Source organism: Vulpes vulpes, chromosome 3, assembly GCF_048418805.1.
Source record: "Vulpes vulpes isolate BD-2025 chromosome 3, VulVul3, whole genome shotgun sequence".
NCBI classification, from domain to species: Eukaryota; Metazoa; Chordata; class Mammalia; order Carnivora; family Canidae; genus Vulpes; species Vulpes vulpes.
In genome coordinates this window covers 152393692-152412131 of record NC_132782.1, presented here as the reverse complement: position 1 = coordinate 152412131, position 18440 = coordinate 152393692, and positions in this window count along the sequence as shown.

Here is an 18440-nt window from a genome sequence, read left to right as displayed (position 1 = left end):
AGGCCTACCCCCACTGGAGCGGCTCATTCCTTCCTGCTGCCCCGCTGAGTTCTGTGCAGACTCTGTGCCTCTGTTCGGAGCTGAGTTGGGTCCCCCGGAAAAGCTACGTGGACACCCTAACCCTCAGCACCTCAGAATGTGACCTTATTTGGAAACAGGGTCCTTACAGAGGTAAGCGAGTTCATGTGAGGCCGTTATGGTGGGCCCTAGTCCAGCGTGACTGGTATTCTTTTTTTTTTTTTTTTAAATATTTTTTTTTATTATTTATTTATGATAGAGAGAGAGAGAGAGAGAGAGGCAGAGACACAGACAGAGGGAGAAGCAGGCTCCATGCACCGGGAGCCCGATGTGGGATTCGATCCCGGGTCTCCAGGATCGCGCCCTGGGCCAAAGGCAGGTGCCAAACCGCTGCGCCCCCCAGGGATCCCGTGACTGGTATTCTTATAAAAAAGGGGAATTTGGCCAGAGACATGCACACGGGGAGAGCACCGTGTGAGGCCCGGGGTGCTGCCGCTAGGGGAAGGGTCTGGAACGCATCCTCCCCAGGTGCCTCTGTGGGGAGCACGGCCCTCCGACGCCTCCATCTCGGGCCTCTAGCCTCCGGCCCTGTGACACAGTAGGTCTCTAAGCCACTCGGTTTGCAGCTCTCTGTTAGGCCACCCCTACAAAACCCAGAGCCTCCAGCGTGTCGCTGCCTTTACGTCTGTAGGGCCACCATCCCACTAAGCTGCAAGCCCCTCCAAGACAGACACTGCTCTAGCCACCCTGTGCCTCACCTAGAGATACCCAAACGCTTGTTGAATGAATCAGGGATCGCGGCGCATCCACCGGTTTTCTGAAACTGCTCTCAAACAGCACCGGGGGCACCACATGCCCCGGGGCTTCCTCAGCTTGGTGGCTGGGGGCCGCTCCGCTGCCAGCTGCCATGGTCACCACCAACCACAGCAGCAACAACAGCCCTGTCTTCAGCCAGGTTTCAGTGGCCACCACATAGTAGCGAGCCTTCAGTCAGCCACCGGGCCACCAGTGATGGAGTGGCTCCCGGGGCTTGGTTCCGTGGTGGGAACGCGGACACGGAGGTAAACGAGACCAGCTGGGGCCCGGGTTTCATGGGGAGAGACAGGAGAGACAGAGTAATTATGTAATTACAGTGATGATAAAGCACTCAAAGGAGAAGCACAAGATACCGAGAGAATAATTAACAGAGGACTCTGCCTAATTCCAGAAAGCTCCTCAAAGAGAGTGCCGTGTGAGCTGAGGAAGGAGGGACTCATAAGAACACACGAGGCAAAACTTCAGAGGGGCGTGAGCCCGCGGAGCAAGTGACACATGTGAAGGCCATCCACTCAATAATTACCTTTTTTTAAATAAAAGATTTTATTTATTTATTCATGAGAGAGACAGAGAGAGAGAGAGGCAGAGACCCAGGCAGAGGAGAAGCAGGCTCCATGCAGGGAGCCCGATGCGGGCCTCGATCCCGGGACTCCAGGATCAGGCCCTGGGCTGCAGGTGGCGCTAAACCACTGAGCCACCCGGCCTGCCCCCAATAATTACTTTTTGAGACCTCGCTCTGGGCCAGGCAGGTGTTCTGGGTTCCGGGTGAACGGCAGAGAACCACTGAGAACCCCACTACTGAAACACTCACACGGAAGAAGCCAAGGAGCCAAGCAGAAAGAACCAAGGAAGGAAACAGCAGAGCAGGCGTCAGGGCGTGAGGTTTGACCACCGCATCTGTCTCGGTCACCGCGGGGCCTCCCACCCGTAGAACCGGGCCTGGCACACGCGAAGGGTTTAATGGGTTATTTGCTGTGGATGGATTGGAATCGGGAGGCGGGGCCGGCTGAGTGAGCACAGCCCTAAGGGCTGAGGGTCTGCAAGGGTGCTGCTGAGCCCCTAGTGTCCACAGCCCGATTTTCCACTGCCGTGCAGGGTCCTGGTGATCCTGAGAGCTCTGGTAACGAGGTGGTGGTCTCAGCCTGTGAGTGGCACAGTGACCTGTCCACGTTTAAGCCAAGATTCGTGACTGTTGACATTCTTCACGCAAAGCAGATCGTATGGCTCTCCAGAGCTTAGAAACCTCGGAAGGAAAAGTCTGTGTCATTCCCATTCTGGTGGCTTCCTCCCTTGTTTAGGTCCCTATGACCTTTACTGGGGGCTAGTAAGTGAGGGGAGAGCTACAGTCCAGCTCCAGAGTAGATGATTCTATTGTTTGGGACTTTTTGGTTGATGGAGGAAGATTCCACCCCCCTATCCCCCTTTTAAACACATGATATTGTTCATTGTAGGAAATACTACAAAATACACAAAATCAAATGGAAAATAAAAGTCCTCCATAATCCCACCACCCACCAATGTTAAATTTTGGTATATTTCTTGCAGGCTTTTTCTCCGCAGATATACCCGGTATGTGTATGTGTAGTGTTCTTACCAAAAAAATAAAAAAGAAGAGAGAGAGACTTTACATAATATCAATTTGCAGCTGAGTCAAGCTTAGAAATTCATATTCAACGTATTTCTATGTCAGTAGATATTCATCAACATCACTATTGCAAATTTTGGCCTGGCCTAGTGTTACAACCTCCTGAATTCTCCATTTCTAATTTCTCCCCACCCTGTGAGCAATTGTTCCTCCTGAAGTTTAATAGTCCTAGTCATGTCACTCTCCTGTCGAAAACCTTTCAAATGCTTCCCACTCCTCATTTCCCATAGATGAAATTAAATGATGTCACCCCAAATTGGAGACCCTCCATGACCTGCCCCTGCCCCCAAGCTGCTTGTCCATTTTTATCTTCCATTTCTTTCTGAAATCCACCTTAATGGGCAAGGGCAAGCTTGGTGTTTCCCAAGGTCCTCCCCAGTCCTTTCCCGACCCTGCTCAAACTGTTCCCTTCCACTCGGAACGCCACCCGCACCAACCCCCCAACTACTGGCACCCCAGGCCAACCTCTGGGTCTGGCTCGGGTGCTGCTGTCTTCAGGAAGCCTGTTCTTCTCCAGTAATTGTCCTTGGCACTGGGCCACGTGCTTTTCTCATCGCAAGGAAAAGAGATGCTTTACTATATCTGTGTCGCCGCTTGAAGCATACTCCGCTGCTTTGGATGTGCACGTGTGTGAGCGTGCAAACGTACATGGTGCTAAACTGTGCAAGCGACGGTTAGTTCCAGGGCAGACTTGGAGTCTAAGGCTTCACTCCCACAAATGCCCTTCTCATTTCTGTAAAGTATTTGTATACATCTAAATATCCACGTGGGTGTGTGCATAGAGACGGGTGTGCAAGTGTGCACACGCAGGTATGTATGCGTGTGTATACGTGAGTGTGTATCAAGATTCTTGCCATTCATTTTCTGGAAGCTGCCACTTCTAAGGTACAAGCTAATCTTCCTACGACATTTATAGGTTTCAGTCAACCACGGCATTTTATTAGGGAGCTTGCGGGGGAAAAGGCACCTGAGTCATCCCCGGCATAAACCTGTCCGCCTCAGTCGAGAACCTGGCTCCTCCTTGGTTTTATGCTATTACATTGACAAATAGCCCTTAATAAATCCACTGAGCTTACATAACGCCGTTCTGGCACCGTGAGACTTGACAACAGGGTGGTATGCCGACTATGGGTAGGTTCATATTTAACCAACTAGATTTCCTGGGTTAGCTCTTTGGGCAAGCAGTGGCATTCAGGGGCCAGACTCCCTTTAATATCTGAGAAATTGGATTTCCTCAGCTTTTAGAATTAACCCTGTAGGAGTTCACCATTTCAACACTGCAAAAATAGTAAGGAGCACAGGAAGGAGGTCGATACGGAGACTTTTACCCAAGAGAAGTTTAGAGTTTCAGTAGAACCCCTCTTTGGAACTGACTTCTTTCAGGGTTATTAGGATGTGAACTTCCTTTCCTCCCCCTCGCCCCCAAGGCTGCCCTGCCAAATCGCTTGGCTGACCTTCATCCATTGCTGATCCCATAAGCTCCATGCCCTACATGGAGGAATCAGGGCACACGTGGTCATCTTCTGGCTCAAGCCTTGGCTGCCGATGATGCAAGTGCTGTGAAGACTTTGCCCGACACTGACTCCTGTCCGTTTTAACTTTCTCTTTTCACTCTAGGCCCTCCCTGAGTGATCTCATCCACTCCTGTGGCCTTTAACGCCACCTATATGATGACTACTCCCACATTTATATTTCCCTTTCAGATCTGCCTTCTGAGCTCTGTCCCACGTGTCCAACTTCTTGTCTCTACTTGTCATCGCCATACACGTATCTGCCCAGCACCACAAACTCCACAGGTTTAAAATGAATTTATCAGCTGTTTCCTAAACTCATTCCTTCTCTTTGGTTTCCTATCCAGAGGATGACCTCACCTGCCTTCTAGATACTCAAGGATGAAATCGGGATGTGTCCTCATTGACACTCCCTTTCACTTCCCCTGCACCCTAACTGGACAATCGTCAAGCCCCGACAGTCTGGTAATCTCTTGAGGAGTTCTGAATTCTGTCCATCGCTCTGCATTTCTCCTGCTGGCTCCCTGCTCCCAGACACTAGAGGATCTTGCCTCGACTGCTACAAAAGCCTTCTAACCAGTTCCCCACATCTTTTTTTTTTTTTTTGAGAGAGAGAGAGAGAGAGAGAGAGAGCACAAGAGCAAGAGTGCCAGAGTGCCAGAGTGAGTGAGCACTAGTGGAGGAGCAGAGGAGAATCCCAAGCAGGTTCCACACCCAGTGCAGAGCCCAGCGTGGGGCTGGAGATCATGACCTGAGCCAGAATCAAGAGTCAGACACTTGACCAACCGAACCACCCAAGCAAACCCCACCCCCATTTCTTGCATTCTCTAATCTAGTTCCCACATAGCAGCCAAGGAGTTTAAAAAAAAAAAACCCAAACAATCTAAATATGTTACTCCCCTGCTTAAACACTGTCCACGGTTTCTCAGCTCTTTTATTGAAAAATTCAAAGCTTTTGCCATGGCTCACACTGCCCTGAATGGCCTGGTCACACCCTCCCCATCAATGTCACTCAGTGTCCCATGTCCCTTTTCCTGTCTTCTTGTTGCTCCTGCCACACAGGCCTACCCAAGTCCTTAGATGCCATGGCTGGACAGAGCTACTTCTATTCCTTCCTCTTTGCCTGGCTAATTCCCATTCATCTTTCTAGGTTTTAACTGAAATATCCCCTGAAGCCCCTGAGGTCAGATTAGCACCCGATTATGCTTGTTTACACAGCACCATGCTTCTCTGTACTGCTGATCACAATGGCTATTATTTGAACAATGATTTGTTTGATATTAATTCCTTTTCCTAGTCTGGAAGCTTCATAAAATTAGGACCTGTATCTTCTTTTTCAGTGATGTATTTTAAGCACCTAGCACAAGGTCTGACACTTAACAAGTGTTTGAAAAGTATTTGCTAAATGAATAGAAGATGCTCTAAGTCGAGATCTTTCTGATATAGTGGAACATATTAGCAATTTCTGCCAGTGTCCTCCTAGTTCTGAATGACTACCTTTACTCGTTTGTGTATGGGTTGGTTTTAGCTTTTCATTGAATGGACCAAAGGCATTTTCTCTATCCAGATAATGCACTGGGTACCCAGAATCAAAGTTGAATTAGACTTTGATCCTGCACAGAAGGAGTTTACCAATTAGCAGGGAATACATGAAGTTTATATTTTCTGTGGGAGGATACATGAGAGGTTTGGGGATTTTCATAGAAGTAAGAACACCTACACCTGTTACACTCAATGAGATCATTCATCTAAGAGTAGGCAGGGCGCCAGAGAAAGGGTTATGGGCTCTCTTGGCTGAGCCACTATGGCCGTGGCCAGGCTAATTACACTCAGTACAGCCCAAGGTCAGAGGGCTGAGTTGACTCATTCTGCAAAGAGAGCCATCAACAGGCCACGTAAGGTCAGCAGGTTGGGGCTCACCCATAAGGCACAGCCACGGAGAAGGAAGGGTGCTCAGACTTGGCTTGTCAAATGCCAGGCTGGCCGTGGTTGCATCTCCTGGCCACACAGGCCCCCTGCAGCTGCAATGTGCAGACTTAGGACTTCCCAGCAAGTGCTGAGTCAAGGTTTGCAGGCAAAAGGTTGAGCAATGAGCCCACTTTCGGGCAGAGCTGGGTTTGTATCTGGCACTGTTTGGAGGCCCACGATTCTAAGCAACTGTCCTCAGCTTTCTGAGACTGTTTCCTCTGTAATATATGAGATCGTTGTATGCCGTCACTCACCGGAAGTGCCTCTCTATTGTCGGTGTTCATTACCTGTCGCTGAGTTCTAGCTGACATACAATATCAGCGTCGGGTATGCGACGTACTGATTCAGTATTCAGGTCCATTACAAACTGATCGCCACGCTGAGTGTGGTTAACGTCCATCACCATACGTAGCACTACAGTATTGCGGCGAACCCCTGTGTTCTACTTTCCATCTCTGTGACTTACTTATTTTCTAGCAGAAAGTTAGTACCTCTTAATCCCCTTCATTCATTTTGCCCCCTCCCTACTCCCCTGCTCTCTCACAGCCACCAGCTTCTTTGCTGTATTTATGAGTCTGTTTCTGGTTTGTTTTGTTCATTTGTTTTGTTTTTCGAGATGCCACAAATAAATGAAATCACACGGTATTGGTTTTTCTTTTTTCTTTATGACTTACTTCACTTAGCATAATACCTTCTAGGTCTTTCCTTATTGTGAATGTCAAGATTTGATTATTTTTTTTATGGCTAAGTAGTGTGTGTGTGTGTGAGAGAGAGAGAGAGAGAGAGAGAGAGCGAGAGCGAGAGCGAGAGAGAGAGAGAGAGAGTGCTTCATTCATTCACTGACAGACACTTAGGTTGCTTCCATATCTTGGCCATGGTAAATAATACTGCAATGAACTTAAGGACACAATATGTATTTTTAAATTAGTATTTTTGTTTTCTTTGGATAAATATCCAGAAGTGGAATTGATAAATTGTATGCTATTTTTATTTTTAATTTTTTGAAGAAAATTTGTACTGTTTTCTTCAGTGACTGCACCAATTTACATTCCCACCAACAATGCACAAGTGTTCCCTTTTCTCCATTCTTTCTAACTTGGTATTTTTTTGTCCTTTTGATTCTAGCCATGCTGACAGATGTCAGGTGATCTCTCATTGTGGTTTTGAAATATGTTTCCCTGATGATTAGTGACACTGAGCATCTTTTCATGTGCCTATTTACCACCTGTATGTCTACTTTGGGAAAATATCTATCCAGGTCACCTGCCCATTTTTTAATTGGATTGTTTTGTTTACTTGGTGTTGAGTTGTATAGGTTTTTAAAAAAGGGGGATCCCTGGGTGGCCCAGTGGTTTAGCACTTGCCTTCGGCCCAGGTTGTGACCCCGGGGTCCTGGGATCAAGTCCTACGTCGGCCTCCCTGCAGGGCACCTGCTTCTCCCTCTGCCTGTGTCTCTGCCTCTCTCTCTCTCTCTTTCTGTGTCTCTCATGAATAAATAAATGAAATCTTAAAAAAAAAGTTTTTAAGTCAACAAAACTAAAAGACAACCTACAGAATGGGAGAAGATATTTGCAAATGACGTATCAGATAAAGGGCTAGTTTCCAAGATCTATAAAGAACTTATCAAACTCAACAGCAAAGAAACAAACAATCCAATCATGAAATGGGCAAAAGACATGAACAGAAATCTCACAGAGGAAGACACAGACATGGCCAACACGCACATGAGAAAATGCTCCGCATCACTTGCCATCAGGGAAATACAAATCAAAACCACCATGAGATCCCACCTCACACCCATGAGAATGGGGAAAATTAACAAGACAGGAAACCACAAATGTTGGAGAGGATGCGGAGAAGGGGGAACCCTCCTGCACTGTTGGTGGGAATGTGACCTGGTGCAGCCACTCTGGAAAACTGTGTGGAGGTTCCTCAAAGAGGTAAAAATAGACCTGCCCTATGACCCAGCAATTGCACTGCTGGGGATTTACCCCAAAGATACAGATGCAGTGAAACGCCGGGACACTTGTACCCCGATGTTTCTAGCAGCAATGTCCACAATAGCCAAACTGTGGAAGGAGCCTCGGTGTCCATCGACAGATGATGGATAAAGAAGCTGTGGTCTATGCACACCATGGAATATTCCTCAGCCATTAGAAACAGCAAATACCCAAATACCCACCATTTGCTTCGACATGGGTGGACCTGGAGGGTATGATGCTGAGTGAAGTAAGTCAATCGGAGAAGGACAAACATTATATGTTCTCATTCATTTGGGAAATATAAATAATAGTGAAAGGGAATAGAGGGAAAAAGAGAAGAAATGGGTGGAAATATCAGAAAGGGAGACAGAACATAAAGACTCCTAACTCTGGGAAACAAACTAGGGGTGATGGAAGGGGAGGAGGGCGGGGGGTGGGGGTGACTGGTTGGCAGGCACTGAGGGGTCACTTGACGGGATGAACACTGGGTGTTATGCTAAATGTTGGCAAATTGAACACCAATAAAAAATAAATTTATTATTAAAAAATAAATAAAGTTTTTAATATATATTTTGAATGTTAACCTTTTATCAAATATCTCATTTGAAAATAGCTTCTCCTTTTCAGAAAGTTGCTTTTTCATTTTTTATGGTTTCCTTTGCTGTGCAAAAACTTTTTACTTAGATGTAGTCCCAATTATTTATTTTTGCTTTTGTTGCTCTTGACTGGAGAGACAGATCCACAAAGATGTTGCTAAGACCAATGTCCAAGAGTTTACTGCCTTCGTTTTCTTTTAGGAGTTTTATGGTTTTAGCTTTACGTTTTACATTTAGGTCTTCAATCATTTTGAGTTTATTTTTGTATGGTCCAGTTCATTCTTTTGCATGTCACTGTCCAGTTTCCCCAACACTATTTCCTGGAGACTGTCATTTCCCCCTTGTATATGCTTGCCTCCTTTGTCATGGATTAGCCAACCATATAAGCATGGGTTAATTTTTGGGCTTCTCTTCTGTTCCACTGATCTACGTGTCTATTTTTGTGCCAGTACCACACTGTTTTGATTACGACAGCTTTGTGGTAGCGTTTAAAATCTGAGCATGCAGTACTTCCAGCTTTGTTCTTCTTTCTCAAGATTCCTTTTCCTATTCAGGTCTTTGTGGTCCCATACAAATTTTAGGATTATTTGTTCTAGTTCCATGAAAAATGTTTGTTATCGGTATTTGATAGGGATTGCATTGAATTTGTAGATTGCTTTGGATACTATGGACATTTTAAGAATATTAGTTCTCATAATCCATGACCATGGAGTATTTTTCTACTTACCTCTGTCACTTTCAGTTTCTCTCATTAAGTCTTACAGTTTTCAGAGTATAGGATTTTTACCTCCTTGGTTAAATTCTTAAGTATTTTACTCCTTTTGATGCAATTGTAAATGGGATTATTTTCTTAATTTCTCTTTCCAATAGTTCATTAATATATAGAAATGCAACAGATTTCTGTATGTAAATGTTGTATCCTACAACTTTTACTGAATTGATTTATTCTAATAGATTGTTTTTGGTGGAGTCTTTTGGTTTTCTGTATATAGTATCATGTCATCTACAAATAGTGGCAGTTTCACTTTTTCCTTACCAATTTGGGTGCCTTTTATTTTTTTTCCTTGTCTAATTGTTATGGCTAGAACATTCAGTACTGCTGAATAAAAATGAAGAGAGGGAACGTCCTTGTCTTGCTCTTGATCTTAGAGGAAATGTTTTCAGCTCTTACCATTGAGTATAAAGTAAGCTGTGTGGGTATCATATATGCCTTTTATTAGGTTGAGGCATGTTTCCTCTATACTCAACTTGTTGAGAATTTTTATCATAAATGAATGTTGAGTTTTGTCAAGTGCTTTTTCTGCATGTATTGAGACAGTTATATGATTTTTATCCTTTATCTTGTTAATGTGGTATATCATGTTGATTGATTTGCAGATGTTAAACTATTCTTGCATCTCTGGAATGAGTCCCATTTGGTCAGAGTGTGTGATGCTTTCAATGTATTGTTGAATCTGGTTTGCCAATCCTTTTATCAAGGATTTTTGCATCTATGTTCATCAGGGCTATTGGCATAAAGTTTTCTAGCATGTCTTTGGTTTTGGCATCAGGATGTTATTAACTTTGTAAAATGAAGCTGCAATTGCTATTTCCTCTTCCATGTTTTGGAATAATTTGGGAAGGGTAGGTATTAACTCTTCTTTAAATGTTTCATAGAATTCATCTGTAAAGCCATCTGAACCTAGACTTTTGTTTGGTGAGAGCTTTTGATTACTGATTCACTTTCATTATTAGTAATGGGTCTTTTCACATTTTTAATTTCTTCATGATTTAGTCTTGAAAGATTGCACATTTCCAGGAATCTTTCCATTTCTTTTAGGCCATCTAATTTGTTGGTGCATAATTCTTCATAGTATTCGCTTATGACTCTTTGTATCTCTGTAGTGTCTATCACAATTTCTCCTCTTTCATTTCTGACTTTATTTGGGCCCTCCCTTTTGTTCTTGATGGGTCTAACTAAACGTTTGTAGATTTTTCTTATCTTTTCAAAGAACCAGATCTTAGTTTCATACATCTTATTTATTTACTCAGTCTCTATTTCATTTATTTCTGCTCTGATCTTTATTATTTTTTTCCATCTACTAATTTTGAGGGGTTTTTTGTTCTCCATTTTCTAGTTCTTTAAATGTAAAGTTACATTGCTTGAGATTTTCCTTGTTTCTTGAGGTAGACTCGTATTTCTATGAACTTCCTTTTTAGACTTGCTTTTCTTGCATCCCCAAAATATTGGAACATTGTGTTTCCATTTTCATTTTTCTCAAGGTATTTTTTGTTTTTCTCTGTCACTTCTTTATTGACCCAATGGTTGCTTTATAGCATTTTGTTTAGTCTCTAAGTATTTTTGTTTTTTCCAAGTTTTCTTCTTGTAATTTATTTCTAGTTTTATACCGTCATGGTCAGAAATGATGCTTGATATGACTACAACCTTTTTTAAACGTATTGAGACTTGTTTTGTGGCCTAACATGCACTCTATCCTGGATAATGTCCCTTGTGCACTTGAAAAGAATGTGTAGGGATCCCTGGGTGGCGCAGCGATTTGGCGCCTGCCTTTGGTCCAGGGTGCGATCCTGGAGACCTGGGATCGAGTCCCACATCGGGCTCCCAATGCATGGAGCCTGCTTCTCCCTCTGCCTGTGTCTCTGCCTCTCTCTCTCTCTCTCTCTGTGTGACTATCATAAATAAAAAAAAAAGAAAGAAAGAAAGAAAAGAAAGTGTATTCTGGTTTTGGATGAAGTGTTATGTATGTATCTGTTAAGTCCTTTTGGTCTAATGTGTTGCTTAAACCTAATGTTTTCTTATTGATTTTCTGTCTACATAATCTGTTCATTGATGTAAATGGGGTAATAAAGTCCCTTACCATTATCGTACTGCTGTCTATTTCTTCCTTTATTCCTGTTGGTATTTGCTTTATATATAGGTGCTCTTATGTTGGGTGCATAGATGTTTATAAATATTGTCTTCTTGTTAGATTGACTCCTTTACTGTTATATAATGTTTTTGTCTTTTGTTGTAGCCTTTGTCTTAAAGTCCATCTTGTTTGACATAAGCATCCTTCCCTCAGCTTTCTTTTTATTTCCATTTGCATGGCATATATTTTTTCCTATACTTTTACTTTCACTCTGTGAGTTCCATTAGGTTTGAAGAGAGTCTCCTATTGGTAGCACATAGACAGGTCTTATTTTTTTTTTAATCCATTCAGCCACCCTGTCTTTTGACTGGAGCATTTAGTCCATTTACATTTAAAGTAATTATCAAAAAAAAAAAAATAAAAGTAATTATCAACAGGTGTGTACTTATTTCCATTTTGTTAATTATTTTCTGGCTGTGTTTATAGTTCCTCTCTCTTCCTTTTTTACTTCTTTCTCCCTTCCCTTGTAGTTTTTTTCTTTAGTGTTATATTTAGATTCTGTTCCCCTTTGTATATTCATTATAAATGTTTTCTTCGTGATTACTGTGAGGTTCACAGATAACATCTTTTGTAATTTAAACCAGCCTGGTTTAAGTTAACAGTAACAATTTTGAACACATGCCAAAACTTTATATTTTTATCCCTGCACACACATTTTATATTTTTTGATGACACATTTTACATATTTATATTTTATGTATCCCTTAACTAATTACTGTGTTTTAATTTATTTCTACTACTTTTCTCTTTTACCTTTCATACTTGCTCTACAAGTAGTTGATCCACTACCTTTATTATTTATTTACCTTTGCCAGTAAGATTTTGCTTTTACATGTTTTTCTTATTATTTATTAGTGCCTTTTCTTTTTAGCTTAGAGAAGTCCCTTTAACATTTCTTATAAGGCCAGTTTAATGGCAGTTAATTCCTTTGACTTTTGCTTAGTTGGAAAACTCTTAATCTCTCCTTCAATTCTGAATGATAACCTTTTTGGGTAAAAAAACCTCTTGGTTGGCAGTTTTTCCCCTTCGGTGCTTTGAATATGCATGCCCTCCTTTCTGTCTTGCAAAGTTTCTACTGAAAAATTTGCTGATATCCTAATGGGGTTTCCCTTTCTATGTAATGTGCTGCTTTTCTTTTACTGCTTTTAAGATTCTCTCTTTATCCTTAAATTTTACCATTTGAATTATAATGCATCTCAGTGTGTTTCTCTTTGGCTTCATCTTATTTGGAACTCTTTAGGCTTCCTGGACCTAGAGGTCTGTTTCCTTCTCCAGGTTAGGAAAATTTTTGGCTGTTATTTCTTCCAATAGCTGTTCTATTACTTTCTTTCTTTCTTCTCTTGCTGAGACCTCTATAATTCAAATGTTATTCCATTTGATTCCTAGAGGTTCCTTAAGGTATCTTCACTTCTTTAATTGTATTCTTTGTTTCATTTTGCTGCTCTATCTTGGTTGTTCTCCATTGTTTTGTTTTCCAGCTTGCTGATAGGTATTTCTATTTTATCCATTCTGCTGTTGAACCCCTCTAGTATATTTTTCATTTCAGTTATAACTTCCATATAGTACTTTTTAAATATTTTCTCTTTGTTGAAGTTCTTGCTATGTCTATCATTCTTCTCTTGAACTTGGTGAACATCTTTATGACTATTACTTTGAATTATTTGTCAGGTAGGTTGCTCATCTCCATTAAGGTCTTTTTCTGGGGGATTTGCTTGCTCTTTTGTTTGGAACATATTCCTCCGTCTCTTCATTTTGTCTGTCTCTCTGTGTTTGTCTATTATGTATTAGGCAAAATGGCTACCTTTCTCAGTCTTGAAAGAGTGGTCTTGTGTAGGAGCTGTTCTGGGTGGCCCAGAAGTGCAATCTGCCCTGGCCAAGAGAGCTAGGCACTCTCTGGACATCCTGAAAGTGGGCTGTGTGTGCCTGCGGGTATGATTGGGCTATTGTTGCTGTGCAGGGAGGATGGGGCTCAGGGCACTCATCTGGCCTGGTTTCAGCTAGATTGCTGTGTGGGGTGGGCAGGGCTCTGAGCACTTGTCTGGTCTTTTGTGGCTCATCTGCTCCAGTAGGGTGTGGCTTGGGGCACTTGCCCATCCAGGATATAGCACAGGGTGGGCAGAGTATGCCTTCTGGAACTAGCAGGCAAAAGAAAAGTCAACAAAAAAGGCATCTGTCTGCTCCATTACTGGCAAGTAAGGATGAGATTGCAAAAATGGGGTCTCCCAGCACTTCCAACCCTGGATAAAGTTCCCACAGGTTCCTGCCTCTTTGGTAGCAGCTTTAAAATTAACAAGTGGGTTCCCTCACTGATATTCTAGGTGCCTTCCAATTTATTGCTTTTGTGCTGGGTCTCAGGGTGAGCGGGTTTGTATGCAAACCCCCCTTTTAAGAGCTAGCTCTGCGTTCCATATGGTTCTGATTCTTCCAGTCTTAATCCTCATTGATTTTTCAAAGCAAGATGTTTTGGGGGCTGTTCTTTGTGGTGCTAGCTAACTCCCAGAGTTGGGTGTCTCATATGGGGCAAAATCCCCCCACTCCTTGAGGGAGAGTTTTGTATTTTGGGATCTCTCCTGATCATGGGATCACTGAATCTGGGGTAAGGTCCTGGGCAAAGCCATGCCTGCCTCTCCTACTCTTCTAGATGAACTTCTTTAGTCCTTTGTCTTGGAGATCTATTCTCTTAGTTCTCAGGTCTTTTTCAGGAGAAAATTGTTCTGCATGTAGCTGTAAGTTGGCTGTGTCCATAAGAGGAGGTGAATTTAGGGTCTTCCTACACAGCTATCCTGAACCCCCTCTGAAAATCATAATTTATTTTTAAAAGGTTTTATTTATTTATTTTAGAGAGAGTGCATGTGTGAGTGAGGGGAAAGGGAAGGGAAAGGGAGAGGGAAAGAGAGAGTCTCAAGTCAACTCCATGCTGAGCATGGAGCCTGACTCAAGGCTTGATCTTAGGACCCTAAAATCATGACCTGAGCTGAAATCAAGAGTCTGATGCTTAACTGACTGAGCCATCCAGCTGCCCCTGAAAGTCTTAATTTCTAGCTAAATTAAACATAGCAGACAACCTTTAACTGTCAACTCCTTCAGGGATGGCTTTGCTGCTTAGTCACTTTGCCCAAGGTCCGACCCCTTCCTGAAGTAACCCACGGTCAATGAGTAATCAATGCCTGTCATCTCTGCCCAGCGCCAGTAACTCTGAAGGTCATTCTAGCACTAGGGAACCTCTTGGCCTCATCTGAGGCTGTCATCATCAGGCCTGCATTTGGCTTGAGTCCTCCTTCTGCATTTTCTGTTCCCTTCCCCTCTTTTTTTTCAAGTGTTCATCCCTCAGATGCTCCTTAATAAATATCCTCCCCCCTAAACTCTGTCAGAGTCCACTTTCCTGGGAATGAACCTGTGACGTAATGGCTCACGTAAGTGAAAGGTCTAGGGCTATCGAGCACAGCAGAAAGTTAAGCTAAATATGATATCTGCCCTCTCAAACTTTAATAGCCAAATGAAGGGGAGAGATTTTATATAATGGTGATACAGTAATCATGCTCAGATGGGAGGTACTAAGAAAAGAAGGGGGGTGAGAGTTTATAATAGGAGACATGGCCAGAGGAGACCTCCCCAAGCAAGGGGCCCATAAGGTGACTCTGTAGGATGAGTAGGGAGGTGCCAGGCTGGGGGACAGCCTGTTGAGACCAAGGGGAGAACACATCATAAGAAAGAGTTGTGTTTGGAGCAACAAAAAGGCCAGGGTAGCTGGAGCATAATGTAGCAAAACTTCAATGTAAGAAAAAGCTTCCTTTTATGGCTCCTTCCTTTCTTCACTTCAACCACTCACTTGGAATCCTCCATCTTCATGTTGCCTGCTGGGTGCCTGAGACTTCTCATTCTTAGTCTATTTCTTTCTTTCTGCATAGACCTGCTTCTTTTCTGACCCTAACCCCCTTTCCTCTGCCCCCAAAGTTAATCTGTTCTGCACCCTTTGGATCCCCTTGGACTTCTTCACTGAATCAAAAAAAAAAAAAAAAAAAAAGAATGACAATGTGTGCACCTTCTCAGATCATCTAGTTTCTTAGTATCTTTTGGAGCAATAATTTAGTTGCAGGTGTGTGGAAAGATTATGTAGAGAGAAAACGGTGGAGGTAGAGCTGGAGCCAACTGGAGAAAGAAAAACCTTTGCTGAAATTCCATGCCAAAGGGGATTAGGTACAGGAGCCTGGTTCTGGCATGGGGGAGATGGACCAGAACCAGGAAACAGGTCAACCAGAGGCCTAATTATCAGAGTGCCGGAAAGTGGAGTGTGGGGGCAGAGTCAGCTGGAAGGTGGTTTATCTGTGGTTAAGTTGCTTTTTTATAGGAGCCAGCCCTACCCTGGCTCCACTTGGGAGCTGCAGCCTGAGGCCCTGCCTTGTCTGCAGGTGTGAGTAATGCTGAGAATGGCGGGTACATGGAAAAGGGGAACTCTCTGGAGCCAGGAACCACACCTGTCTACGTTTTTCAAAGCTTTATCACCTTTGCAATTTAAGCAGTTTCATTTCCACTGAGATTAAAAGTAAGCGTGAGCAATTAGATAAATTATGCCTTATTGAGTACTCCCTAAGGAAGTGTGAGAGAATAACCTTGAACTTCATCCCACCTATCAAATATCCTGGTCATAATTGCCTTCTCTGTATTTTTCTTAAGAGTTTTGAAGTGTTTTTTTGTTTATTTATGTATGCCAATGTTTTGTATACTTAACATTTTTGTAAAGAATACATATGTTTTTGTAAAGATGCTTATATGTTTTTATCTGGCAACCATTCAATTCAATGACCTCTGCTCACCGTGATGTTTAGGTAGGAAATACTGGTTTTGCCTTCCCTTGTGCTGCATGGCAAGATGCCAGGGGTTTGTTTTCTCCCTGCACAGGTAGATCCTCCTGCCAGCAGCTCTCCATGCCTGTCCGGGCTTCTGTCACCTCCAACGTCTGTGACTCCTATTCATCCTTCAATGCCAGCTTCAGTGCAACTTTCTCTAGGGAGCCCTCCGCCCTCCTGGGTCTCTGCTGGGTGCCCCCCTTGGGCTTCTGTACCTTAGATGGAGTTTCTTCAGGGCAGTGTTTACCCTCTGTTGAAATCCTTGTCTGGCTCTTGTACCAGATCTGCACTTTTGAGACTGAGTTGCATCACTGATGGGCTGTGAAATAACATAGTGGGTCATGACCAGTATATTCAGGTTTTGTGATCTTTATTGGGGGATTTTTTTTCTAGGTTGTACTGAAATAGTAATAAAACCATGTTTGCTACTTAACTTTATTTTTTACTTCTTTTTTTGTATATTTTTTTATTGGAGTTCGATTTTTTTACTTCTATGTAGCAAGTGAGTTTTGTTTCATAAAGTTTTTGTTTAATTCTGTGTGTGCATGAATCTGCATGCACAATTGTGACTAAGACAGACATAGGCCTGGGCACTTTGGAGCACATGGTATGAAGGAGTGTTTTTCTCCAGATTCTTAAAAGGTGACCTACAGTAAGAGAAACATTTTATATCATAACATTCTTACATGGTAAGAAAAACATTTTATAATGTAAAATGTTTTATACTGCATACACACACGCATTCACAGTTTTCAAAGCATATGTATTGGACTTTGATATGTACGCCTCACATGAGGTAGCTATTTTTAACTCATTGTGGATGTGATGAAATGGGGATTGAGCAATTAAGTGAATTACAAAGGTCGTACCTCTGGTAGAAGTTCAAGTACCTCTTGAAGCCAGCATTCTGATCTAGTTCTCTTCCTCATTCATGTAAATTTTTATGCACCTACACACAAAGTCAAGGTAGCATGAGCTCTAATAGCCTATCGATCTATAAATATATATATATAGGACTGTAATTTGTTATGCATAATACATATTTTAAAGATTTTATTTATTCATGAGAGACACAGAGAGAGGCAGAGATGCAGGCAGAGGGAGAAGCAGGCGCCCCGCAGGTAGCCTGATGGGGGACTCGATCCCGGGACCCCGGGGTCATGCCCTGAGCCGAAGGCAGACGTTCAACCGCTGAGCCACCCAGGTGCCCCTGTCGTCTGCAATATTGTTCAAGACTCTAACCGCACAGCGGTGGAGTGAGGTGATAGGCGCCAGCCCTGGCACTTGGGAAAGCAGCTTAGCAGATAAGGGCATTCAGCAAATAGGGCTTTGCCAGTAGAGAGCCAGCGCTGTTACAAGTCCATTTTTTGTCCACCAAGAGAAGCTCATTATTTTGATTTCAGACTCGACTAATAGAAGTAGAATATGTAGGAGAGAAGTGATTATCTTGTTCTTTTTTAAGAGCTTTGTATTTAATCCTGGGCAGCACACTTCGAAACTAATGACAAAAGATAGATTGTTTTTAGGAGAAAATGCCCTGAGAGGTGAGAGGGCTCAGGGTCGGACCACAGGAGGATGGAAGTTCGGGACCTGAGGAGAGCCGACTGGAGGTGGGGGTGGAGTGGAGCGCTTCAGATACATGATGGATTATCTGGGGCGGACAGCTTGACTGGCATCAGGTGGCCCCGAGGATGCCAACCGTGTGGGGACCGAGTCCCATGTGCAAAATTGTGGTAGGCCTTTGTGGGGTTTGCCTGCAGGGGGTCTGGCTTTCTTTCTTGTCAGAGACCCCACGTCTTGTTCAGGGAATGGCTCCCTCTTACTCTAGGCCAACGTCATCGTTTTGGCAGGCCAGCTCTCTTCCTTCGTCCAGGTGATCCCATGGCTCTGGCCTAAGGTGATCGGCATACCCCTTCCTCTCTAGCCACACTGATGGGTCTAGGAATCAGCTTGTGACTCAGAGCAGTTTGATGGGAAGCACATTTTGAATTTCTATGAATTTGCTAGTAAAAATCTTCTCTGCTCACTGGATTCACAAGTGCGTACACCTATGGGGGAAGTCAACACAAAGGAGCATGCAGCCAAAAGGGGTAACGCTACGCCCTAACTTTTTCATTCTGAGCCCCTGGAAGCAGCCATGCCTGACGT